Here is a 26,629-nt window from a genome sequence, read left to right as displayed (position 1 = left end):
CGAGGCGCAGGGGCGGGTGGATGCCGGACCACGGCACCGTGAAAGTGGAGGCAGGGCCTGACTGGGGCCCGGGGCATTGGAGGAGGCTGCAGCTGCAGCCGCCTCCTCCTCCTCCTCCTCCTCCGCCTGAGCCACCAGCCGGCGATAATGTTCGCAGATGGCCTCCAGTTTCCGGCGCCGGGCCCTAGCGGCCAACTCCTTCCTTGATGGTTTAGTGGATGTGGAAGGAGTATCTATAGCAAGAAAGAAAAAGAACATGTTGTAGCCAATACTCTTAGCAAAACAGAAACACTAAAATCATTCAACACATAGTGTCACAGTATCACTAGCAAGCACAGTTCATAACATTTGTGATTTGGTGGTAAGTATCTCTACTCCTACTTCCTTGGACTCTAACATTTGTGGGAGTTTCCGACATTATAAATATAATCGTACTATGTACTCCGGTACACCAGTCGTGTTGTTCTTATCTGTAGTTTAGCCCAATTACATAACCTTGTTGTAGCCGGCATGCCAGCTCAGTCAGCTAAGCTTGCACCCAAGAGAAACAGATATGAGCCACATGATGCAGACTCACGTTAGTTTTATTTACTACTACTGTCTGCAGGTGGGGAAGCTCATATTTTTGTATGACGCCTTACGGCCGTTGGCACTGGCCATACTCTGTTACATGAGGGCAAATGGCATGCACAATTTCACTTACACCCTGCCATGGGTACTACAAAAAGGCTGATTATATATCTGATCCAATGATCATTGCTTATATTCATATTATAGATGCTAATACGATACGACATCAGGTCATTAGCGGTCGGTGGTGGGAGTGCTGCCGGGCGGTGAGTCGGTGACATGGGAAGGTGCAGGGTGGGGATAGTAAACTATGGATTAAGGACAATCACAGGTAATTAAACAATACATTAAAAAAAAATTGTTGCACGCACTGCATCGCATTCGGCGGTGCAGTGCGCACATTGAAAATATTGTTATTTATTTTTATGTTGATTACCTGCATTTGGCCGTAATACACAGTTTACTCGCCAGTGCCACCCACCAGTCCCCTCCCCATGTCACCGCCCGCCAACACTCCCACCTCCAACCGCTACTGCAGAGGGTACTTTTCTTTCATTGATTGTGTAACCAATAACCATAAACAACAGATAGGCCACCCTTTGCAGGCTGGCTGCCCCAATCGAAAATACATTAATAATAATAGGTAGGGAGTGGTCCCCAGAGTGGGAGGAAGGGGCTTCCGCTTGATAATATATTAATATATATATATATATATATATATATAAATATATATGACGTGCTTGCAAACTACTGCAAGTATACTGTATTCTGATAATACTACCTATATTCCTCTAGGCTTTGCTACTGTCGCGCAGTTTCTTTTACATTTTCTTCAAAGTAAGAATCTCCAGTGACACTTTCCACCTATACTGTCTTTTGATGATAGTACATCCAGGCATACATCCATTAAAGTAAACGCTTATCCTTCTTTTTTATATCTCTCATACTTAGTTGGTTTCACCAACAACCACCCATGCTTCCGCTCCTTCCTTGCTTGCATTGGCTTTGAATTTGAACCAAACAACGCAGATTTTTGCTATCTAGCACTATCCACCCATACTGTGTCGCCCACCCAGGCAGGCATTCTTTCACCTTCCACCCATCCTTCAACAACCCATGCATCTGATCTGATTACTATCAGCCACCTATGCATGCTTCCAACAACATATCCTTCTCTGCCAGTGAGTCATATTATTTATCTCGCCCGTCCTTCCACCCTTAGTTCTTTCCCTCTTTGTTCAACACATCCATCAAGGTCATCTGATCTGAGTTTGTCTTCTCCATAAAACCTTCACAGCTGATTTTGGAGTCAAATAGAAGAGGCCATTGGTTACTCTACTCACGCTGCTAATGCTAAGTAAAGGGTGTCTTCTTCAACCGTTGTATAATAATAAGTCGCACAGTACAGTGAAATAGTGAACACACTTCCATCTAGTAGTAATGTCAAGAAGTAATGAATATAACTTACCGCCGCCGGCCACTGCTGCTGGATACCCACTGTCTCTCCTGCAGGTGCCGCCAGTTCGCCTGCCCCCTCCGGAATGGCCGCATCGCTGGCCCCGACGGCACTGGTGGATGGTAGTGGGCCTAGAAAAAAACATCACAAATTTTTAGATGCCTGGAAACCTCCCCCTATTTTAAGTGTTCACTTGGAACATTGAAAAAAAAGTTAATACAACATACATCAGCACTAGACAGTAAGTACAGTCAGTAGACAGACACTAGTAGTAGTGATATGGTTCCACTTCCTAGGGTCATCTAGTCCTGCTCTACTCTTTTGAAAGTTAGCCTGAGCCATGTGTAACCCTTTTAGATTCATCATGTCGACTACTACTCTTTTGGCGCATATTTAATTATACCTGCCAGCTTATTGACATGTGCAGTAGATGCCTTTGAGGCCACTTGACTGTTGCGTACAAGTGAAGAGGTAAAAAAACACTTATTGAGTTTGTTTAGTTCATAGTGCTTAGCCATCACATACATGTTACACTTTTTGCCATGACTGCAAAATGCTTGCATTCACCAGTATACTATCTAACTTCTAACTCGCAGCATTTTTCTCATATAATAGGCAGAAGATTCCCTTCTACAAACCAGAGATTTACAGAACATATTATGATGCAAGATGATGTAACCAGTATTTCTACGTTCTACGGTGAGGGGTCTTCCAGAATTCTATAGATCTTGGCTCTTGTTCTTGTTGTCATGCACTTGTAAATGTTTACTGTTTTAATCTTAGGCTTTTTGCTGGCTTATTGACTATGGCTGTAGTAAATTAAATTTCATATTAACTATGTACAGAGTTTAATACTTGTTTCAAATAAACCTTTTGAACTTACACATAGACTCTGTGGTATTTGGTGTGGTGGGGTGGACTTACACAAGTGAGTGAGCAAAATGGTGTTATTATGTTCTGGGTTGTCTGTCTCAGTCATCATCAACATTGTGTATCTTCTTCGTGGGGGGGGGGGGTCGGGAGTGGGACCCTAATGTGAGACACTATAGCTAGTCGGTCAGGGGATCCTGGGTTCTTCGGACTGAGGTGTGATCAGTAAGGTCCAACCTCCCATCAGCAACATCCTATTTTGTTGTGCATAGTTCTGTATGTGGCTCTGCAGAATCACTAGACAAGAGTAGTATCATGTACTATCCGATCAAAAATACTAGTCAAATATCAGGTTGGCCATTTTGTTTGTGGTAATTGTCAAAGCCTCAACATTGAGAAGACTTGAAGAGGACAACCCAAAGGACAGGACACAGTGGCTAGAGCTATTGGTCAATCAGAGTTTTATTATTCCAAAGAAAACCTTCTATAAAGAGTGGGCAACTGTGCAAGCTTCGCTACAGAGTAATATAATAGTAGAAGTAGCAGTAGTACAGAGAGTCATAGCAGAGGCAGTTAGAAGCAACTTAGTTAGAGGCAGGGATAAACAGAATTTGGAAACAGATAGTCAAGGTCAAAGAAGTAAGCTTTTGTAAAAAATAGAATTAGAAAGTGGAACCATAATTTATAGTTTGGAAAAAAAAGATGCAGTAAAAGTTAGGGAAATATAAATGTCAATATAACCACTGGAGGACTTACTGGGGCCAGCAGCAGGAGCCTCGGTAGAGGAGCGGTCCTCTGGTTCCCCCGCCGACTCCGACCCCATCTTCTTGCCCCTGGGTGGTGCTGATGATCATGTAAAATATAATAAAGAAAGAGACAAACATTAAGGAGTGCTGTGAGAGAAATAATAATAAATCATTTGGAAAAATAAGTCAAACAACATTTTAGGAACCAACAATTGCATAAAATTGACCTATCTAATCAGATGGATCGACTACTGGCTTCTTCCTGCATTCATGGATCGTCTACTTATTTATGAACACTCCAGTGTTCCATAATCATTCTGATTACAAATACTAACGAAGCCTAGTAAGTACCACCTGACCTACACCACCTATTCCAGACGGGCCAATTGTTCACTAAGTCTGCATTTCCATTTTTTTTCAGCCATCAAATGCATAGATGAGATGGAGGACACATGCATACATTAGTGCATACATACATACAACAAATTGTGGGTTGGTTGCATGATTCTGATCTAGTTCTGCTACTGACTGACCATGCTAAGCCTACCACTCACTAAACAAAGTACAAAAGGTTCGACGGATGACTGGGGTAAGCAGCGCTCAGTGACAGAGGAGGCGTCACGCAGACCGCATAAAACAATTATTAACTAATACTAACAAATTAAACCTAGTATCCAATATCCATCCACCACTATTTCACAGTAGGACAATGGAAGGACTAGAGTCTCTCAGCATCAGCACAAGCTAGCGCAAACTAAGTTGCAAACAAGTAAGAGTACCACCGAGCACCTGGGTCCTTAAATCAAAGAACATTTTGCTTTTTGGAACTTAATTTACCAGCAACGCTTGGCACGCAGCAGTAATCTTGTTGTTCATCAAATTTAATATACACAATAAGTTACTCACCAAGCCCGACGACCTCGACACCTAGCAGGTCCAACAGGTCCTGCTCCCGGTCCAGGATGTCGGATCACCGGTGGGCTAGTTGATTGTGGGTGCGCCGGACCCCAGAGCACCGGAACACGGCCCGGCGCACCTTCGCCCACCGACGGTGCCGCTCCTGGGTAGCGTACCCGGAGCCGGGCCTGCCGCCTGCTGCCAAGGTCAAGGGGAGGTGGCGCTGGATGAAAAAAACAAGGGCGGCCACCTCCTCCTCCCCAAACAGTTGCCGGGCCTGCACCCCTGCAGGACGCATTCTGCCGCAAGGCAGGCGGCCCTTCTCTGCTCCTGCAAGTCCCTTGCCCTTGGCACTCAGTGTGCCCTTGGCCATGGTTCTGGGGTGGGTGGGAGGCGGAAAAGAAAAGTTAGAAGGGGAAAAAAAAGTTAGGGGGAAGAAGATAGAAAGAACTTTATAAAAGTAACAAAAACACAGTAAAAGTAGAAATAAAATGCAAAATATAAACTTAGGCAAAGAGAGAGATAGATAATAACTAAAAAAAGTCAGAAAAAATGTTTTAAAGACAAAGGATTGAACAGATAAAGGGAGGATACAAAAGTAGGCCCTGAACCATAGCATAGAGTGAAAAACAAGATGGCCGCGCCCATTCGCGACCGCGTGGGTAAGTTCGCGCGATATTTCTCGCGAACATGTACTATTCATTTCGAACAAGTAAAATGCGCTCCCGAACACGTCAATGCACATCGCGAACACGCTATCCGCGACCCGGAACAGGATTTAAGGCATCGCGAGCGGGCGGGACAATAGAAAAACAAGATGGCCGCGCCCGTTGGCGACCGCATGGGTAAGATCGTGAGATATATCCCCCTAGCATGCAAACAGCTCCCCGAACATCCTCACCGCACTCGCGAACAAGAAAAAGCCATCGCGAACGGGCGCCCCAAGCAACTACGCAAGCTCGCGAAGCTACGCGAAGGTCGCGTAGTGCAAGTACAGCTTCACGAAGCTTCGCGAAGCGCGGCTACGCGAACTACGCCCAGGGTTACCTAAAACTGTAAAAATCCAACCGCGACTTGCTCCATTGAAACCAATAGGGAACCCACGGCTGTGTTCCCACACTGCACGTGTCTCTCGTGGGTCTTTTACTTACCTGCCTTGGGTGGATTAGTGAAGCCCCAGCGATTCTACAGGCCCTAGGCCTTGTCTCCTTGCAAGTCGACTTTCCTAAACCTCTTTTTTAGTATATGGTCTGGTACGCCCCTAGGGCCCCAGCCATATTTGTGCTTAACTTATTGTGAAACGTTGATATTTGCATATGTTCCGGACTTCTAATCTCATAAAGAGATTAGTAGAGTGTGTCTAGAAATAAATACATATATATTTGATATAAATACCTGTGTGGTGTCCTTTCATTTGGTAATTCAAGAGATTAAAAGGTAAAACAAGCTGCTTTACATTCCTCTGAGACTTAGCCTGAAGGCTGCTCTCCACCCCTACCACTAGGATAGCTTTCTTTAAAAGGTTGTCTTAAACCTATCTACCATAAGAGTCGTATTGGACTGGTGCAAGGTGGCCACTATAACTAGTGACCAGCATATGCCAGGCCAACTTCTCACACCCCCTAAGTGTTATTTGTGACTATCCATATTCCCATTTTCTCTTTTTCTTAGGAGCTTAGTGAAATGATGTGTAACTGTTATATTATGTTAAAAGTACTTGTAAAGCGCACGTACACCACACGGTTTCATGGCGCTGGCGTCAAAGGAGTTGTGCCACTGAGAGATTAATTAATACGCCTGGCGAAAGAGCCAGGTTTTCAAGAGTTCCCTGAATTGAGGGTATGATGTCATAGATCTAATGTCCTGAGGAAGAGAGTTCCAAAATTGAGGGGCCAAGACCACAAATCTTAGTCCCCCCAATTGTTTTGCATTTAAAGGACAGAGTGGCTAGGAGGTTCAGGTGGGAAGACCTAAGGTCCAGTGTGGGGGTGTATCTCTGAACCCGAGTAACATGAGTTTGAAGTTTATTGTGTGAACGCTAGTTGTACGCGATCTTCCATGCCTCCCAGAAGCCCACATTCATACACACCGCTCTCAGCTTCCAGAGATACATGTGTGATAAACTGGATGGTTGTAATATTGTGTTAATTGCCTGCTGTTATTTGAAAATCAATAGAAACATTAAAAAAAAAAATGTGTGCTCTAGAAATACAAACAAAACTCCAATAACAGGAAACAATATTTGAATTCCAAAATAATCGCAGCACTCGTGGTCTTCTCTAAAATAAATAGGGGAATATTCTCAAAAATGTGTGATAACTACCGCAAAAGTAGCTTAACGCAACTCTTCACATCGCAGTCTATTGCAGGAAAACAACACCGTGTTAATGCGGTATTCACAACATGGTGGCACCATGCGATAAACCCACGACAATGCGTCAAATGACGCGTTAAAACCAACACGGCGCTGCAGAAATGCGAAACACGAAAGCAAAAAAGGCTGCGGTGAGGCCAATCGCGATACAAAAATCAGCGATAACCAGCAATAGGCCTGCAATTCCCGCGCATCAAGCGGGAAAAGGCCACATAAAAGCAGAGTACAAAAACGGTGAGATGACAATGTACAAGCACAACCTCACATCCGTGACGTAGAACAAATGACCATTGTCCTGCATCACATAGGCATCTCCTCACAGTCACAATGTACATTGACATGCAGTCTGCATGTCAACTGCACCAATGCAGACACATGCATGGAACACACAGTGAAACCGCATCTCCCCTTCACATTGCAGAGGGACAAGCAACCCCTCCTGCACAGACGTGTCATTGCCATGATCAATCCATAATGACAGCGTGGACGAATGTAGGGGTAGTGACTCCCACTTACGTGCATGTTGCCCTTGGTGGTACATAACTGACCGCAAAAGGAGCCCTGTTGTCACCTGTAGGTCACAAATGGCAGCCAAAATGGAATGATCTTGGACACACGTGAAACGTCGAAGAGTGGGATACCCTACTAACTGTGACACACAGAACTGGCATTACGAATATGTGACACCCCAAACAGCCCCTCTGCACAGAGGTGACACTCCCACCATCCATGAACACATCATAAAATCGTCATCAACACAGGTCGCACTCACACTTGTCTTAGTGATGGGCCCGAACAGATGAGTGACATGCACTTAGGTAATGTTATTTTGGAATGCATTTATTTGCACATGCTGTGCCTGTGGTTAATCTGTACTGTACCATGATTGCCAAGGACTGTCACAATGTGACGTGCTCATCAGAAGAAATTTGCAAAGATGGCGTCCCTGCGGGCTATTCCTGCTGCGGCTGCAGTGGGGTGTGGCCCACCTGCCTCATCTCCATCATTATCGTCCGGTGCCTCTGGAACTGGTATCCATGGTGCCTTGCTGCGTACACATATGTTGTGTGTTAGACCTGGCACCTTGGCGTGAGTCTCCCTTCCACTTTTTGTCGCTGTGCTTCATGTGTTTTTATGTTGTTGGCCGCTCAGAGCACTGTGCCACTGCCAACCAGTGCCACAGTGCAAGTGCTCCCTATGTAAAATGTATATGTTGGTTGGATTCCATGATTGGCTTATTTGGTTTACTATCAGACCCCAGTAAAGTGCACCAGGAGTGCCAGGGCGTGTGAATACAAATGCCGCTGGTGGGCTTGCAGCACTGGTTTTGCCACCCACAGAAGTGGCCTGGTAAAATGTGTCTAGGTCTACCATTGCAGAACCTGCGTGCAGTCTGGTACTGACATGCTGACTGGCAAGTGCACCCACTTGCCAGTCCCTAAACCTTCCCTTAACTTCATGTTAGTCACCCCTATGGTAGGCCCAAGGGCAGGGTGCATTGTAGCATAAGGTAGGACAAGCCCTGATGTGTGTGGCATGTCCTAATAGTGAATTACAGCCATTTTCGTTTTTCACTATTGTAAGGCTACCCTGTTCTCATAGGCCAGAATGGGCTGTTAAGATTGTTACATCCTATGATCCTAACAGACCCAGGGAACATGGTAGAAAATCGAATTTAGTATAAAACTCAGAATAATAAGGTACATCTTTTAGTAAGGTTTATTTTAATATTCTGCGTTTGCAAGTGCTACTTTCAGACAGTTGGCCTTTGCTTGCCTAACCATTTCAGCCCACCTCTGCGTGATGTTTATCTGCTGTCTGGCTTGTGTGAGTGATAGGGCTGGGGAAACCCAGATGGGCAGGGCTAGGTAGCCTGGTGGTGAATAGGAAGATTGACATATAGATGGGTGGAAGTACACCTGGACTCTGAATAGGGCTGTGCTCTGCCACCACAATGCTGGCTCCGCCCCCTGTGGAGCGTCTGATAGCTCTGCCCTGTACCCTGAAAGAAGAAGCCTTTATCTCATCAACAAAGTGCTCCAGACCTGGACTGAACTAGGCAAGGGCCCCCCTGGCCTGAGAGAACAAAGGATTTGTGGTATAAATGTAGGAGCCCTGCTCCTAAGAAACTAGATCCTGTCCTGCCAAGAAGAAACCTCTGTCCGACCTGAAGGAACTGGAAAAGCTGCATGGAGGAGTACTGTCCCTGACCTGGGGGATTGGCCTGCAGTGGTTGCCTTGCTGCTGAAGAAGAGGAAGAAAAGACTCAAGAAACTTTTATTTGACTTGCGCTGAAGATCTCCAAGGGCTTGTGAGTGAGCTTGCCCCCTGAACGAAGTCCCAGGATGTTGGAAATGGCCCTTTTTGCAGGGCCATCCCTAAGCTTTTTGCCTTCCTCTTGGATTTTTCCTAACCTGGTTTTGTTGGCTTTATGACTCTGGGCACTTTACCACTGCTGATCAATGCTAAAGTGCATATGCTCTCCCTTTGTAAATATGACTATGTGAATTGGTATATCCCTGATTGGCTTATTTGGTTTACCTGTTAGTCCCTAGTAGCGTGGCCTGTGTGTGCCCAGGGCTGGTAACCCAAATGCTGCTGGTGGGCCTGCAGCGCTGGTTTGCGCCACCCACATAAGCAGCTTGTAAAGTGTGTCTCAGACCTGCCACTGCAGTGTCTGTGTGCAGTCCAGAACTGCCATCTTGGCTGTGAAGTGCACCCACTTCCCAGCCCCTGAACCTTCCCTTGGCATCCTGTAAGCCACCCTTATGTTAGGGTGCATTGTATGTGTAAGGTAGGACATGCTCTGATGTGTGTAGCATGTCCTAGTAGTGAATTACACCCAATTTCGTTTTCACTACTGTAAGGCTACCTGTTCTCCATAGGCCAGAATCCGTCAGCGGGCCTGAAAACGCCCGCTATCCCGAAGATCGTCACATCACCTGTCAGCGGGCCTGAAAACGCCCGCTATCCCGAAGTTCGTCGCATTGCTTGTTAGCGGGCCCCAAAGCGCTCGCTAACCCCAAATAATCGCATCAAGCTCATCGCAGCGCGGACGCCGAGCGTTCGCCATTTTCCCCGCATCGCTTCAGGATCGTCGCTCCCTCACGGAGCGCCATTTGCTTTCAACGCAGCAAGATCGCACACGCAACAGGCTCAGTGCATCATCCTCCCTTCGCGGCAAGGATTTTATCGCATCACCGGCTTGGCGTGAAGACGTTTGTCGCTTTCTCCTGCCCGCAACCCAGCGCATCATCCTCCCTTGCAGTAAGGATTCAACGCATCGCTGGTTAGAGTGAGGAAATTTATTGCTACAACTCCTTAGCGACATTTTTGTTGCTTTGCTACGGAATCCAGATACTTTGTGAGTAAAAGGGTCGCAGAGACCACTACATTGAACTGAACACCATTTTGTGCACCTTGAACTATTTTTGCAGCATTTTTAAAGTAACCCTATTTTTCTAGTATTGTGGATTTTTACTGTTATTGCTCTTGTGATTAAGTCTATATAAATATACCTATTTTTTATAACTACTTGAGTGGTGTCCATTTGTAGTGTTCCTCATTATATTACTGTGTATGCTCATAAATGCTTCACACACTGCCTCTGAGATAAGCCTAGCTGCTCGTGCTACGTTACCGCAGGGTTGAGCAGGGTTTGTCAAAGGGTGTAGGCTGCTTACTCTGACTTAGTAAGAAGGGTCCCTACTTGGACAGTGGCCAGCCATTGCCAACTAGAGACCCCCATTTCTAACACAGGACCAGTGTACTTCACCGCCGTGAGATCGCCTTGGAAAACGGACCGTTTTCCCCGCATCTTCGACTCGAACTGCTGCGTACGTCTCGCTGATCGCAGCGTACCCCCTGCAAGCTGGTATCCCGCTGTCCGGCCCGAACAACGTGACTAAGGCCCCTCTACGAGCCGTAGCTCGCACCGCAAAGGAAGGTATCGTCCAGCCTGAGCAACGCGACTAACAGGCCCCTACGAGCCGTAGCTCGCACCGTAACGGAAGGACTGCGAACGGTACTTGCTGCTATCCCCTACGAACCGTACTGCCCAGCGTACGCTCCTTTCTCCTTCTTTGGAAAGGCTGCGGTGCGTACGGTAGTCGCGTACGTCTCCCCTGTGCGGAGCGTACGGTTCGCTTGTATCCAGCGCTTCGAATCAAGATTTCCGATCTCATGGTACGGCGCGAACGCCGCGACGAACATTGAAAGCACCGTGCCTACACACCGTCCCCTGAAGCCCTGCATGCCCATGGTCTAACGTACCGTAGTACGCATAGCACCAGGAGGACAATGCACCGTACATCGCGCTTGATGTCAGCGCAGCATCCATGATGAACTCATCAAAAGCAATGGTACTGTGCCTGTTCGCACCGTAGGGTGTACGCTTCATCCCGAAGCACCTACAGTGCGTGTGAGACCCGTTCCCAAGCAGTTTTTACCACGTACGAAGCGTACGGACAGGAACGAAGCGCACAGAACTTTAAAACTACGCTAAAACCAAGAACTCTTTGTCTAATAAGTATTGTGGGCTGTTTAAACGTTATCTGGTCTTGTGCTAAGCCTAAACTATATATATATAAAGTGTTATTTTTTAATATATCCCAGTGTGGAGTCCATTTGTGGGGTTGTCACTGAGTTACTGTGTGTGTGTGTTCACGAATGCTTAACCTAAACGCTCTGAGATAGGCCTTGTCTGCTCGTGCCAAGCTACCTAGAGGGTGAGCAGGGGTTATTGTTGGAGTGTATCCCCCTACCCTGACTGGAGGAAAGGTTCCCTGCTTGACACAAGTACCTACCTGTGCCAACCAGAGAACCCGGATTCTAACATTGGGCAACACACAACATGCAACGATCATCTTGCACACAATGTCTGGTCTGTACAGGAGCCTTCCACCTGTGACGTCCAGACACCTGAAACATGACTTCAACACGCCAAATGTGCATTCCACGATGCCCCTGGTGTGCGTTTGTGGGCCGCATTGTACTGCCTCTGGGTTGTGTGTTCGGGGCTCGGAGGGGTTTCATCATCCAAGCGCAGAGTGTATATCCTTGGTCACCTGTGACAGTGCAGAGAGACATGAGTCAATAGTTGATTCTGCATGATGTGTTGGCAGGCTCACTGGTTCATTGGTGTGTGATATGTGTGACTTTGTGATTCCTGTATGCAGTGGCGTAACGATAATTGAGGGGGCCCCCCTGCAAGGTACGTGGAGGGGCCCCCTCCGGACTCTATCAGGAGCTCCCCGGGTGAAGTGCAGTGCTGAGGGGGGCTCCTGGAGCTTGGGACCCCCCCGCACTGCGGGGGACGCGGGGGCCTGTGTTACGCCCCTGCCTGTATGAAATGTACTGCTTGTTGCAAATGAGCAGCATCAATGTGTATTACGTAGCCTCACTGCTGCTCCTCCCTCCCTCCGAGCCTATTCACTAGTGTGCGCAGCGCTGTTGCATCACTTGCACCCCTATGGCACACCATTGTCATGCCCATCTGCGCATGTCCACAAGCCTGACAATGACACAGTGATGTTGTGCGCTGAAGGTGGGCGGCCACATGTGTGTAGGTCTATGGTGAGGACAGGGCAGATACAGATGTAGAGGTCATGCCTGGCTGAACTCGCCCTGTGGTTGAGGGTAGACCTTTGGCTTATGCTGCGGAAATAGTGACACACACAGAAGTTGGCATGTATGATCCCGGACCCCGGGCGGGCTTGCTCACCCTCATGTACCCCTCGGCCGAGGCTACACTCCGTGGGCATGCTACATAGCAACATTGCACATTGCGTGACGGCTTGTGCAGACACTACACCAGAGCCACACGCATCAGTTACCTCCTTGTGAATGCCTAAACTCAACCACGCCCAGAGCCAAGTGTCGAATGACCACACCCCTACGCCGTACTGCCGTACGCCGGTCCACTCACTTATGCTAACAGGGGGGTCCGGCACAGCTACATGTCCCAGGTCTACCCCAGCGCCTGAGGTGACAAGGTTGCGAATGCTGTACACAGCACAATGTGATGTGGTATGGACCGGGGCCCTCATGCATACATAATGACCACACCGACACACAGAGAATTTGTGGAACTGGCTATGGGCACGTGCGCCCGGCACCTTTTATTGCCAGGGTCACACATCCAGTGACGCCTGTGCTGGATGGGTGTTGGGTAGTGTAAGCAACCACTTCAGGGGTTGGTTGGTGCTGGCAACAACTACAGCAGTGATCAGACAATCAGAAGTGCAAAGTACAAACAGCAAGGGTCCATCACGTGAGCTGCACAGAGTTAGCGGCCCCGGATGCCCTGCGGCCGGCACAGGCACACCCGCAAGGGATGGTGATTTGTGGTGCACTGAGATAGGGTCACGAGTGCTGAGCGGGTCCTCGTTGATGTCCAAGGAGAATGTCGCAGAGTGTTAGGGGGGTCAGTTGACGGGTTCCATCCTGTGCATGATGCAGAGGGCAGAAGCACGCAGGAACATGCATTATGGTGGATTTAAATGCTATATTTTCCTTTTTCCCACCATTTCAGTATCAGCTACATGATGAAGACAACCCCCAGACCATAGACTCAGACGCCAACAAAGTTCAACGGGAGAGTGCCCATGACTCCCGTGGCACAGTGTCAGTGGCACCAGAGCTGTGAGGGGATGCAGTCTGCGATGAGGCCTGTACAATGATATTACCTCTGCAATGAACAAATCAAGTCTCAGTTCCAATTGTGTGTCCTACTCAACCGCAGTGTGTGCCGGAGGCAGCGGTCAGCGTGGGGCACCCGCTGTGCTGCCAGCTCCTCCTCGATCTCTAACACACAGCGTTGGACTGGCATGTGGAGAAGATTCCTGATTGACGGAGGTGGGGGCACCAGAGCTGAGCAGTGTGCACCCTGCGACGATGCCATGTCCTGCCTGGGATGGACTAGATTGGATTTGTCTGAGGCCTGCTGGACCGGTGTGTAGGCCTAAGGCAGAAGTCCTCAGGGGCCCACAGACACGTGTTGTCGGAATGCTATGCACAGAGTTGGTGGCACCACATTGAAGGGAGTGTAGGGATTTAACGATGCCACAAATATGTACTCTGCCATTGTGTAATCAAGACTCAGTTCCAAATGTGTAACCTACTTGTCCGCTGTGTATGCCGGTGGAATGCGTCAACGGGAAAGGAGTACTGCGGGCCTTGCCTAGGTCGCTGGCCTCTGGCTTGTAGCTGGCACAGGCACGTGGTGGGCACTCTTGGAGACACGCCAGTGTCGGCAGGTGAGCAGTGAGGCTGGTTCGGGGAGCAGCAGCCCAGGATCACAGGCACGGCCGCACACGGCGTCGGCCTCATGGTGGGGTGAGAGGTGCCGCCCTGGCAGACACGTTGGGCATTCCAGAAGAGAACCACGCCCACGGCTACGTGCTTTTTATTCACACCCCTACGCTAGCCTGGTGTACGCCGGGCCAGCCCACTCCGCACACGCTTACAGGGGGGACTTAACATGCTACATTTCCGTGATCTTCCCCACTGGCTGGGGTGAAATGGTTGCGACCACAACACTACCTACACCAGCATTATATGTCAACATGGATATGTCTGTGGTCAGCATACTGCAGTCTGTCCAGCACATCCACGCCACACTTAGAATTGTGTACATTCTCATTTATGGGTCACTTGCCTCGTTCGAACAGCCTGGTTCCCACCTCTCCCCACATTCTGCTATTGTGTAGCTGAGGTGCCATGCCGTTGATGGCTCATGTACATGGCTAGCCCAGGTTGCCACAGTAAATTGTGATGTCTTGTCTGGTGGGTGGGAATGTTGTTTGGCATATTGTATGTGGGTTTGTGATGTGTGTATTGCCAGAGTTGTGAGTTGCATGATTGTGGATTGGAGGTGTGTGGTGGGTTCATTTGGTACTTACCAATGAGCACTGCATTTCTGTAGGTGCCATCCTGGAAGCGCCGGTTGATGATGGACTGTCGGAAGATGTATGGGTCATGCACACTGCCTGAGTAGTTGGCAACGACATTGGTGAAGAGTCCCCGGTGGTCCACTATTGCCTGCACATTGATGGAATACGTGTGCTTTCTGTTGCGGTAATTGTGTGCAGTGTCGGCAGGGGGCACAAGTAGGACATGTGTGCAGTCAATTGCCCCCAATAGGTGCGGGCATACAGCTATGGTGTAGAAGCCTTGCTTGGTCTCCAGCTGTTCCTGCGCAGTGTGGGGGAAGTATAGGTACTGGAGTACCAAGCTGAGGATGGCATCCAGGACAGGTTTGAGGAACTTGGATAGGGCTGGCTGTGAGACTCCCCCGACTCTGGCGGTTGTTGGTAGGAATGTCCCAGAGGCCAACAGGTGCAGCACAGCCAACAACTTTGTCTGCGGAGGGATGTTGGTTGTCCGCTGTTTTGGTGCTGTCAGCCTGTGGGCAATGATGTTCAGGATGCGGAGGATGGTTGTCCTTTTGAGTCTGTAGTGGGCAAAGACATACTCTGGTGTTAAGTCTGTGAGGCTGGTGCGTTTCCTGACGGTCCGCTGACTTTGTCTGAGGCCTCTTCGGTGGTCCGGGGGGGGGGGGGGGGGGAGGGGGTGCTGGAGGTCCAGGGGGGTGGCGGTCTAAGGGGTGGTGGCGGTGGGTGTTGTGGCCCTGTTGGGGCTCCGAGCTGCGTGATGAGTAGCTCCATGGCATATGTTGTTCTTCAGGTGACAGTTGTCATCCGACTTTGCACCAGGTCAGAGCAGGTGTTAATTTCCTGCTGCTAACGCGCCTTATCGCATGTTTTGTGATCTTATCGCCTATCTGGCTGGTCGTTGAGAATGTTGCGGAGTTGTGTTGTCGCGGCTTTTTGCTCAGGAACGCCTACTCTGCCTCTCATTAGCGACAGTTGCCGGGGTCATCTGTGGCAATGTTTTTTGCAGCTGCTATCACTGGTAAACTGGTGATATCGGCTGTTAGCACCAGCTTGTGAATGGGGCGATACATTTAGCGTGACTGTGGCTGCGCTAAAGTGCCGATAACTCGGCGATAGATCCTTGAGAATATGCCCCATAGTCTTTCTTTTAGGAAAGCCTTGACCATACAAAGCCGTCAGTGTTCGGTGCTGCATTCCAAAGCAGCAGAGACGGCTTCTAAGCACTAGCCCCGTCCTGTGTTTCTCTAGGCTCAGCCTATATGCTTTGTAAAGCACACATGCTTGTGGGAGATATATTTATAGCAAAACTGAGGCATAGGTAAAGTAATTTGTCCAGGATCACACAATAGATCAGGTGAAGAAGCTGTGATCCAAATTCATGCATCCCGTTTCTACAATGTACAGCATACCTAGGCAACCTCTTCTCCTAATGTGCATGTCCTTATAGACGAAAGGCTGCGTTCATCTGCTGTCTTTCAAAGTTGTCACTTGAAGGCTATGCATATACCTGAGCAGAAAGTGCATAACAAACAGGACAGTGGTCATCAAGCATTATTTTATTGATTGCACAAGGCAGCTGTTTTAGTTTCAGTTTGCTAAGCACAGCCAAATCGTCTTTTTGAGCGCCATTGTCATTCCCAATTAATTTGCATGTTTTGTGTCTAAATTATGCGGAATGATACCCGGCAGCATCTACAGGCAGGACTGGCCAATCGGGGACTCGACTGTGGCATTTCCTTGTGGTCCAGACCCGTGAATACTCAGTGTACGTTTTAGTCACACACTGATATAAGCATTGGTAAAGCCAATAGGCCTCGACTTTGGAACTTTGCCAGTGCCTTTTGGCCATGCTGTACAGGATCAACAAGTTTCACTGCCGCATGGCCAAAACCAATTCAAAGCTAGCATTGGAAATGCAATAACTCTCATTTGCTTATGTTAGAGCCATTGGCGTTGTAAATGGCATTGTAAATGACAATGTCTTTTATCCATGTGTTATGGAGTGTATGTGGTGTGTAGTGAAGTTCCCGGTTTCAGATTTACTTGTAGAGCTGTGCAGTGTTTGAAATAATAGTTCCACCCTTGAAGCCTACTGGTTTCTGTAATTACTTGTAAATGTAGGTAGCAGTGAAGTGCAAAGAAAGTGAGGAAATTTTAACAGTGCCATGATATTCCAACACACCGTGGACACAAAGCTAGCCAATGTCGGTACAAAAAATGCACACATCAACCTTTTAGGGCCAGTCCTTCTGGCAGTGTCCTGTTTCCAGTGAGGCTGGTCCGAGGCTGGTTGAACACCGCACCACGAGAGAAACACCGCTGCCATTTAAATAACCCGGTTTCAGGCCAAAAGTGCCTGCTTCATTTAAACACTGAACGGCGCCTTTGGGTGAACCCTGTCTTCTCGAAGGAAGCTCGCGTGCCATAGCAGCGAGGACAAGCTATTGCAAGAGCTCCCCTGTACACGGTCCTGAGTGTGCGTGACACAGGTAAACAAACTGAAATGGCGCCACCGGCTACCATCACACCAAGACACACGTCAGAGTGGCTCTTGTGGTCACCCTCACCACGACTGTACGGATAATCCTGCCTTTCCCTAACTCTTGGCGATCATCGCCGTGTGGAAAGCATGCCGAGGACAGTGTAGAGAGCCACTCGGCCTCTATGAAACAATGTATACATCCACACATGCATCCTCCACCCCTCGAGGCGGGCTCGCCTCGAGGGTATAAATAAAGTAACGGAAGACCGCTCGTGGTCTTTCCGGTTAACCATTCATCCGACTCACCGTGTCCCATTACTGACGAAGTGTCCTCGAGTACGTGGCTTCCACAGGGCCACCACATTGGCGACGAGGGTGGAAAGTCCCGCTGCGTGCCGTCAGCCCATGCGGCTGCCCTGCGGCGTCATCGGAGCCCACCCGGACGCTCCATCGCTGCCGCCGGCACTCTCGGCCGGTCGCGCTGCTGGTCGGAGGACTTCCTGCTGTCCCGGCCCATCTGCGCTGCTCGCGCGTGTCCCCTGGTGAGCATACGCCTCGGAGGCGCGTCACTGGTGCAGCCGGAGCGGCTTTGGGAGGTGCTGTCTCTCCGAGCGCTGGAAGCGCTCCTTCGCAAGGGTCGTCCTCCTCCCACGAGGCCCTCTGAGTCCCGCGAGGGCCCCGCCCCAAGGCCACGGAGCGGAGGCTCCGCATCGCTCCAACGGCGTGTGTCTCCCGGTGTCCCGAGGACGGCGGCCGAACCACGTGGCCCTGTGAAGTGGATGTCATTAGCTGTTCCTCAACAACAGGAAAAAAAAAAACCCACACACAAACAAGCATTGGCAGCTCCCTGAAAAGTAACCGTTCGAACACTGACAGCTCCAAGCACCTGCCAGCAAAGGAGGGGCAGCAGCACGCCCCCTGAAGGTCGCGTGGGCCAACAAGCACTGGCAGCACCACTGTTGTCATTCATCAAGCATTGGCAACGACAACGGCTCCTTTCGGCTGCCAGGAGGTTCCTGCAGATGCTGAACGTCACCGGCCTGGTGACAAACGACGCGGCGGAATCGGCGAAACGTCCAGGGACGGAGTGAGTACGCCTGCCACGCGCCCCGCGTTCCCTCAGCTGCTCGCCCACCCAGCCGGCTAACTCGTGTGTGCTGACCGCCATTAGCAATCCGCCACCTTCCGGTGGCAGAGCCGCGCCGCCCCAACAAGGGACCCCGGCTGGAGGATGAGGACAAGCCGCCGACCCACGCCACCACCACGCCACGGTCAACCCGCTCCCGCCGTTCAGCGAGATGGCGGACCCGGCCACTGCTGCGCCCCGATGGAGGGCATGGGTCGGTCAGCTCAACAACTACTTCACGGGGACCCGTGAAACGGATGGCACCGTGAAGCGCTCCCTGCTGATCTTTTATGGAGGGCCCGAGATATATGATCTCTTCGAAACCCTTCCGAACACGGGCACTGCGGACAATTACGAAGCCGCGGTGGCGGCCCTCAACCGACACTTCGACCCGCAGCTGAACCTGGACTTTGAAAAATTCAAGTTCCGACGGTCCCTCCAGTTAGATGATGAGTCTATCGATATGTTCCATGCGCGCCTGCGGAAGTTGGCGGCTACCTGCGAGTTTGCAGATCAAAGAGAAGAGATACGGAGTCAGATCATACTCGGATGTAAGTCGACGCTGCTCTGGAAACTGATACTGCGCCAGCCAAGCATCACGCTGAATCAGATCCTGGTGCTGGCCAGGTCTCATGAACTCTCGGACGTCAGGGCAGAGGAAATGGCTGCGGCCCTACACAAACCTGCTCCAACGCCGACCGCCGCCAGGGCTCCTCAGGTCAAGGAGGAGCGCGTAGACGTGATCCGGAGGGACCAACGCCCGCACCTGCAAGAGCTCGACCGCCACCTGGGGGGCCGTGTGGAAACTGCGGGGAGGAGCACCCCCCCACAGCCACGTGTGGAGCAAAAGGGCGTGAATGCTCCCGCTGCGGGAGAATGAATCACTACGCAAAGGTCTGTCGCAGCACCCAGCCACGACCCGCCCCGAGGAGACCAAGAGGCTTCACACAGAGAGTCAGACAAATTGTCCATTGCGGAGCCGGATGGAACAGAAAGGGAAGAGCCGCACCACCACAACCTCGATCTGGAAGATGAGGATGACGAGATCTACTACGTGTCTTTTGTGGGCCAGTCAGCAAGCCGACGGAGGCCACCGCCCATGTGCTCGGTCAGAATACTGGACACCGATCTGCAGGCGCTCATTGATACTGGAGCGACAGTGAATGTCATGGACTCCCAGCAATTCGACGCCCTGGAACGCAGACCTCCTCTACTACCGACCAAAGCAAGGATATATGCATATGGAGGAGTCGACCCCCTTCCCCTGAGAGGCACTTTTGAGACTACAGTCGCCGGCGGCTCCCTCACCACCGTTGCGCGGTTTCACGTGACAGAAGGAAAAAAAGGTACCCTCTTAAGCTGCCACACGGCCGAAGACTTGGGTCTGGTGTTCTTCACGAACGAGGTGCACGAAGCGCACGCAGAAGACATACTAAGGGAGTTCCCGGAACTGTTCAAGGGGTTGGGGAAGCTGAAAGGAAAGCAATTCAGACTTCACATAGACCCCACGGTCAAACCGGTTGCCCTGCGACACCGGAGAGTACCCTACAACCTGCGGCCCCAGGTTGAAGCAGAACTGGCAAAGCTCGAAGCACTGGATGTCATCGAGAAGGTTACGGGTCCCACACCCTGGGTGTCCCCGCTGGTGGTCGCCCCAAAACCAAAACAGCCCGGAGCGATCAGACTGTGTGTTGACATGAGGTTACCCAATGCAGCAGTTAAGAGAGAGCGCCATGTAACACCTACCATGGACGATATCGTGGCGGACCTTAATGGCGCCAAATGGTTTTCGAAACTGGACCTCAATGCGGGGTATCATCAGTTAGAGCTGGAACCGAGCAGCAGATACATCACGACGTTTGCGACACATGTGGGCCTTAGACGGTACAAACGCCTCAGCTTCGGGGTATCTTCGGCTGCGGAGGTATTCCAGAATGCCATCAAGGAGACCCTGTCCGGCCTGACAGGAGTGATAAACCTAAGCGATGATATCCTCGTGTTCTCCTGTACACTGGAGGATCACCATGCCCAACGGAGAGCCACACTCCAACGGCTCAGAGACCATGGCCTCATGCTGCACAAGGAGAAGTGTGTATTCTACCAAGAGTCTATCGACTTCTTTGGCTACAAGTTTACACGGGAAGGCCTGAAGGTGGACCCAAAGAAGGCGATCGCCCTGAGGTCGGCGAGCATACCCAAATCACCAACCGAGGTGAGGAGCTTCCTCGGGATGGCGACATACTGTGGGAGGTTCATCCCAAACCTAGCTGCGTTGTCAGAACCCCTCCGTGTCCTCACGAGGAGCGATCAGCCCTGGCTATGGACAGTACAAGCTAATACGGCATTCGTGAGGATCAAGGCGGCTCTGCAAGACAAGACGGTCATGGCATATTTCCGCCCAGGGAGGCCGACTGAGCTTGTTGTGGACGCCAGTCCGGTGGGTCTCGGGGCAGTGTTGCTCCAGAAGCATGAGAAAGGCACGTGGCAGCCAGTCGCATACGCCAGTCGGGCGCTGTCAGACACAGAAACGCGGTATGCACAGATCGAAAGGGAGGCTCTAGCGATCAAGTGGGCCTGCCAACACTTTCATTTGTATTTGTTCGGACAGGATTTTAATGTGATCACGGACCACAAACCGCTAGTCCCACTATTTGGAGGCACCACACGGCTGGCTCCGCCCCGGATTGAACGGTGGGCAGTCCAACTGCAACAATACGGGTTCACGGTCATCTTCCGTCCAGGAGCACACAACCCTGCTGATTACCTGTCCCGACACCCTGAAGACCTTCCCCCAGCGGGCGTCCCTGCAGATGTTCAATACTCCGAAGCCTACGTGAAAATGATCGGCCGAGACGCATGCCCTGATGCAATGACCTTGGAGGAGGTTGGCCATGCCATGGACCAGGACGAGACGTTGACTAAAGTCAAAGAGGCCCTGGCGTCCCACAATTGGAAGAGGTTTCTGGAAGGCAACCAGGCGCTCACAGGGGAAGAGAAGCACGCCCAGCAGCAACTGTGGCAAGTCCACCATGAGCTGAGCGTTGGGGAATGTGGCACGGTGCTACGAGGACATCTGCTGGTCGTCCCGAGAATATTACAAGAGCGGTGCTTACGCCTGGCACACGAAGGCCATCAGGGGATGGCGAAGACCAAAGCACGCCTCAGGAACAAGGTTTGGTTCCCAGCCATGGACGCAAAGGCTGAGGAACTGGTACGGAGGTGCCGAGCGTGCACGATCACTGGAGGGGATCCACTGTCAACACCGGTCATCACGGAAGAGCCGTGTCCTCACCCGTGGTACAATGTGAGCGTGGACTTCGGCAGCTTCCCGAATGGGAGACAGATGTTGGTAATGGTGAACGCGTACACGAAGTTCCCGGTGGCGGAAGTGGTGGAGTCCACGTCGTTTCAACACATCCGGAAGGCTCTCGAGAGGACCTTCGCCATGTTGGGAAACCCGAAGGTAATTCGATCGGACAATGGGCCACCCTTCCAAGGCCAGGAGTTTAGAGAATACTTGGCAAAGCGGGCGATCCGGCACAGGCGGATAACCCCCTTGTGGGCGCAGGCGAACGGGGATGTCGAGAGGCTGATGCGCACACTGAACAGGGCCCTTCGCATCGCCGTCGAGCAGGGACAAGACGCGGAAGCGGCACTGATCAAATTCCTTGACGCATATCGACACACCCCGCACTGCACAACGAAGTGCGCACCAGCCCATCTCCTGTTTAAGGAAGCCCAGCGAGATGGAATACCGACGGACCCGTCCTGGAGTCCGACGGACCCGTCCTGGAGTCCGACGGACCCGTCCTGGAGTCCTCCGACACGGGAGGATGTCGCGGTGCAAGGGAGAAGGGAGTTAACGAACAACAAAGCCAGCGAACACCGTAGGGCCCGCGAACATCACATAGTGGTTGGAGACAAAGTCATAGTGAAAGACCGCCACCCGGGATGGAAGTTCCGGACACCTTTTGAACCAGAAGTGTGGACGGTGCTATCAACGAAAGGGACAATGATAACGGCCAGTAGAGGCGATATGAGGGTGACAAGAAACGCATCGTACTTCAAGAGAGTCGAAGGAGAACTGGCTGCTGAACAATAAAGTGAAGAAGCAGGAGAGGAGCAGGATGGTTTCCCGGAGCGAGCGGCCACCCCGGAGAGAGCGTCTCAACAGCGGAGGGGAGACATTTCACCAGGAGTCTCAGGACAAGCTACAACCAACCAGCAAGAGAATCAGACTCGAGGAGAAGAGGCTGGCCCCCGTGGGCGAGGCGAGAGAGAAGTGTCCAGCAGGGGAGTGGGGTCCAGGCTGCGAAGTAACCCAGCTCCCAGCCAGAGACTCAGAGACTGTGTATGTCCCTCACCGTGAAAAAGACTCTCAAATGGGTGGCACTGTCTAAAATGTTGGAGGGATGTAGAGAGCCACTCGGCCTCTACGAAACAATGTATACACCCACACATGCATCCTCCACCCCTCGAGGCGGGCTCGCCTCGAGGGTATAAATAAAGTAACGGAAGACCGCTCGTGGTCTTTCCGGTTAACCATTCATCCGACTCACCGTGTCCCATTACTGACGAAGTGTCCTCGAGTACGTGGCCTCCACAGGGCTACCACAGACAGCACGGTGTCATGGACAGCAGCTGAGAGTGAGCGTGCAGGAGAGTGGGCAGACAGCTCCAGCTCGAGACTGCCACTGCACGGCAAGGAATGTGCTCGCAGCCTAACTGATTAGGCAAAAGAAGCTCTTCTCGACCAGCCAGTCTGGGGGAAATGTAACCGGCACGGGCAGGGGTAGATGAGGCAAGTAGACAAGCTGCTCGCTGTGGGAGAGGGATGGGGAGACCCATGTGAAGGGGCGCACTGCACATGCACACACGTGTTCCGCCGTACACCACAGGTTTACTGCATATGACCTAATTAGTAGAGCTGTGCATCGCACGCTTACTGCACAAGCCCACGTGGGAACAAAAGTGCACCGCAGGCTCGATGCCCATATATACACAACCCCACAGAGGTGCACCACGAGCTACATGCACACATGCGCCACGGCTGTGCACAGCGGACTCATTATACTACACATCCCACATGTGTGCACCGCAAATTCGATGCCCACATATAAATATCCCACAGCGGTGCACCGTGATTGAATAGCGCATGTACACATACGCACGGCTGTGCACAGAGGACTCAATATACTACTTATCCCCCACGCTGCACATATATTTACAAACTTCAACGCCTCGTCGGGAGTAGTAAGCGCTATATAAGTACCATTACAAGATAATACAGTGCAATACAAATTACACGGCTGTACAGGCTCATTGTACTGCACACAAATGCACATGCCACAGCGATACACCCCTCGCTCGCTGGTCATATATATAAAACAGGACTGAGCACCTCGGTTTGAGGTACCATCCTCAGCAGGGGGTTCTTTGTTACAATATATGATCCATTCATCTGAAAATCACTCACCCATCTGACAGAGGAGGAAGAGCTGCAAGCCACCGAGGAGGCAGCGCCGGATTAGCATGTTCAGCTCGTCCTCGGTTTCTCGCCTCTGTCACCAACTGTACTCCCCAAAATACAGCCCATGCCCCTTCCTCCAGCCTTGGCTCGTCCTACGCCAGACGCTACAACGGACAACGAAAGGCGCGTTTTCGGCATCGCAGTTTGAAAGCAGGCCGGCACCACACCTCTAAGCCACACCCGCTGCCTCCATAGCTCAGCCCCATTCACTTTTAGCCTTTTTGGTATGCCCGCTGGCCACGGCCCCTTCACGCACACCCACTCCATCCCAACCTGTCCTGTATAGCCTGCCACGCCCCCTTTCCATGCCACTGGGGATCTCTGCAAAGACATTCCTTCAAAGCACACGAAACACCTATGTCGCCTAGCATGTCCTGCATGGTTGCCCTCCCTATGATTTTCTTTTTTGAAAATTCTTTTTATTGGCATTTATAGTAAACAGAGTGCGGATATTTGCACATACAGATTTACAGTAAACATGTGCCCTTGGAGCACCGTGTGCAGCGGATCTCACAAGCTTAGAGTGTCAGGGTCCCCGCCCTATCCTATGTCTAGGCCCATCCCACTGACGAACGCTGTGGATGCCTTATTACATGAGGGCTGCTATGAATATCCATATCCCCTGAGTGCGTTGTCCCTCCGGTCGGTGAAGCGCGGCCAATTAAGTACTATAAACGAACTGGGGACGTGTAAACTGGGGAGTGCACCATATCTGGAACTATAGTCAGTGTGTGGCTAACGTCGGGGAGCAGTTTCCTTGCCTGTCGCAGCGCTAGGTTTTCTCGGACGCGAGGAAGGGTCTAGGGAGGGGAGGGGCAAGGGTCGATGGCGGGAGTGTAGATCCCCGGCCGCGCATGGGGCGGATAGGGTACCAGCTACAGGTCAGGGTTAGGGCCCATCGGATACCCGGGCCTCTCGGTCATCTCCCTCCTGAGTCGCGGGGGCCTCCTGAGAGTCAACTATTCGTGGCCCCGCCGCCGGTTGTGTTTCTTGTGTGAAGGAATGCATGAGCATCGCCCATGACAGGGAAATCGGGTGTTTGCGGTGTCCCCGAGCCTCCTCCGTTCGAAGCAACGTCTCCTCCGCTTTCCCCCACTTCTTAACTGCCCCCACCCATGCCGCCATGGGAGGTCCCTCCGGCGCCTTCCAGTGCATAGTAATGCATCGTTTAGCCAGGATAAGTCCCAAGAAAGCAAAACGCCTCTCCACCTTCTTATTCTTGTGTCGCCCATGTATGCCTAAGGCGCTGGCCTCCCACGTGTAGAGATCCTGCAACCCAGTGACTGCACGAATGGCGGTATGCACCGCTTCCCAGTAATTATGGAGTGTCGGGCAATCCCATAGCATGTGTATGAACGAGGCAGCCGGTTCAAGACACCTAGGGCAGGCGAACGGTGTATCAGGAAAGTATTTCTGTAGTTTTTCAGGAGTGAGGTACGCCCTGTGTAGGATATGTAACTGTATGTTCTTGAAGCGGTAATTACGGGACACTTTTTTGGTGTATTCAAGGGCCCTGATCCATTCCCCGTCGTGTAGGGGCCTGCGAAAGTCCTGTTCCCATTGTTCCCTGAAAGGTGCAAGTGTGGGTTGCCTGAGGGTACGTACAGCCTTGTATAACCAAGTAACTAAGTGTCACCCGGGTCCCATCTGTAGTATTGCGTGGATAACCGGGTTTGTGGGGGGTTCCGTATCAATCACTTGCCACTGTGTGCGACAGTCAGTGAGAAGCTGTCTATGTCTCAGGAACTGACCCCTAGGGAGCTCAAAATCCTCCACCAGCTCGTCAAACGTCCGTAGGTGCCCCTCAGCATAGAGCATCCCCACCTCGGTTGCCCTCCCTATGATGTAGCTAAAGCTCGATGCACCCGCTCTCCGCGTGGCTCATGTAGCCACGCCCCTCACCTAAGGCTCCCCTGCAAAGACACTAGCAGGCAGCCACTATTAAAGTGAAATCACGCATTGCGCGCTCTGTATACAAATAACGCTCACCATTGTCCCACGAGTGCTGGGGGGGCAGGGCCAGAGGGGGTTGTTGGCCACTATTAAATTGAAAGCGCACATTGCGCGCTCCGCATGGAAGTAGCGCCCTGAGTGCTGTATGGGATTGCTGCATATTTCATTCGCCGCCATTCTCCCACATTCCTAGTAAAGAAAATAGTGCTCGCACACTAATTAAAGCATCCCGTGTAACGCCGCCAGTGAAAGATCCAGTCCGGGTGGGCGGAGCCAAAAGGAGACAGGGCGGTAACCAAGGGACTAAGAAGCCTCCTTTATAATGAGAAGCCACCGTTTACCATGCACTTTGACGCAAGCCAATAGGAATCATGGGCGGGGCTTCAAGTCCCCTTCTAAAAGTTTATTGATCACAATAAGCCTCGCAGAGCGAGGAGCGCATGCGTGCTCCAGCGCTAGGTCTGCAAGACCTAAAAAGGTACAATAACATGGCTGCATCATTTTGTAGCGATGAGGTGTGTGCACACCAGGGTCGTCCCGTATGCATGGCTACAAAATGATCCCAGTTCAATTTTTATACTTTACTGATCGAAGTTGGAAAAGGAAAATGAAGTTGTGCAAAAGGGATTTATTAAGGTGTTGGGACTAGCAGCCATTTGCTGTCTGGTCCCCCCAAAAGATGAATAAATAAAGAAATAAAATATTTTTGGGAAAAAGAAAGTGGATGTGG

The sequence above is a fragment of the Triturus cristatus genome, chromosome 1_1 (genome assembly GCF_964204655.1).
Source record: "Triturus cristatus chromosome 1_1, aTriCri1.1, whole genome shotgun sequence".
Classification (NCBI taxonomy): Eukaryota; Metazoa; Chordata; class Amphibia; order Caudata; family Salamandridae; genus Triturus; species Triturus cristatus.
Note: the sequence above shows the minus strand (reverse complement) of the source record.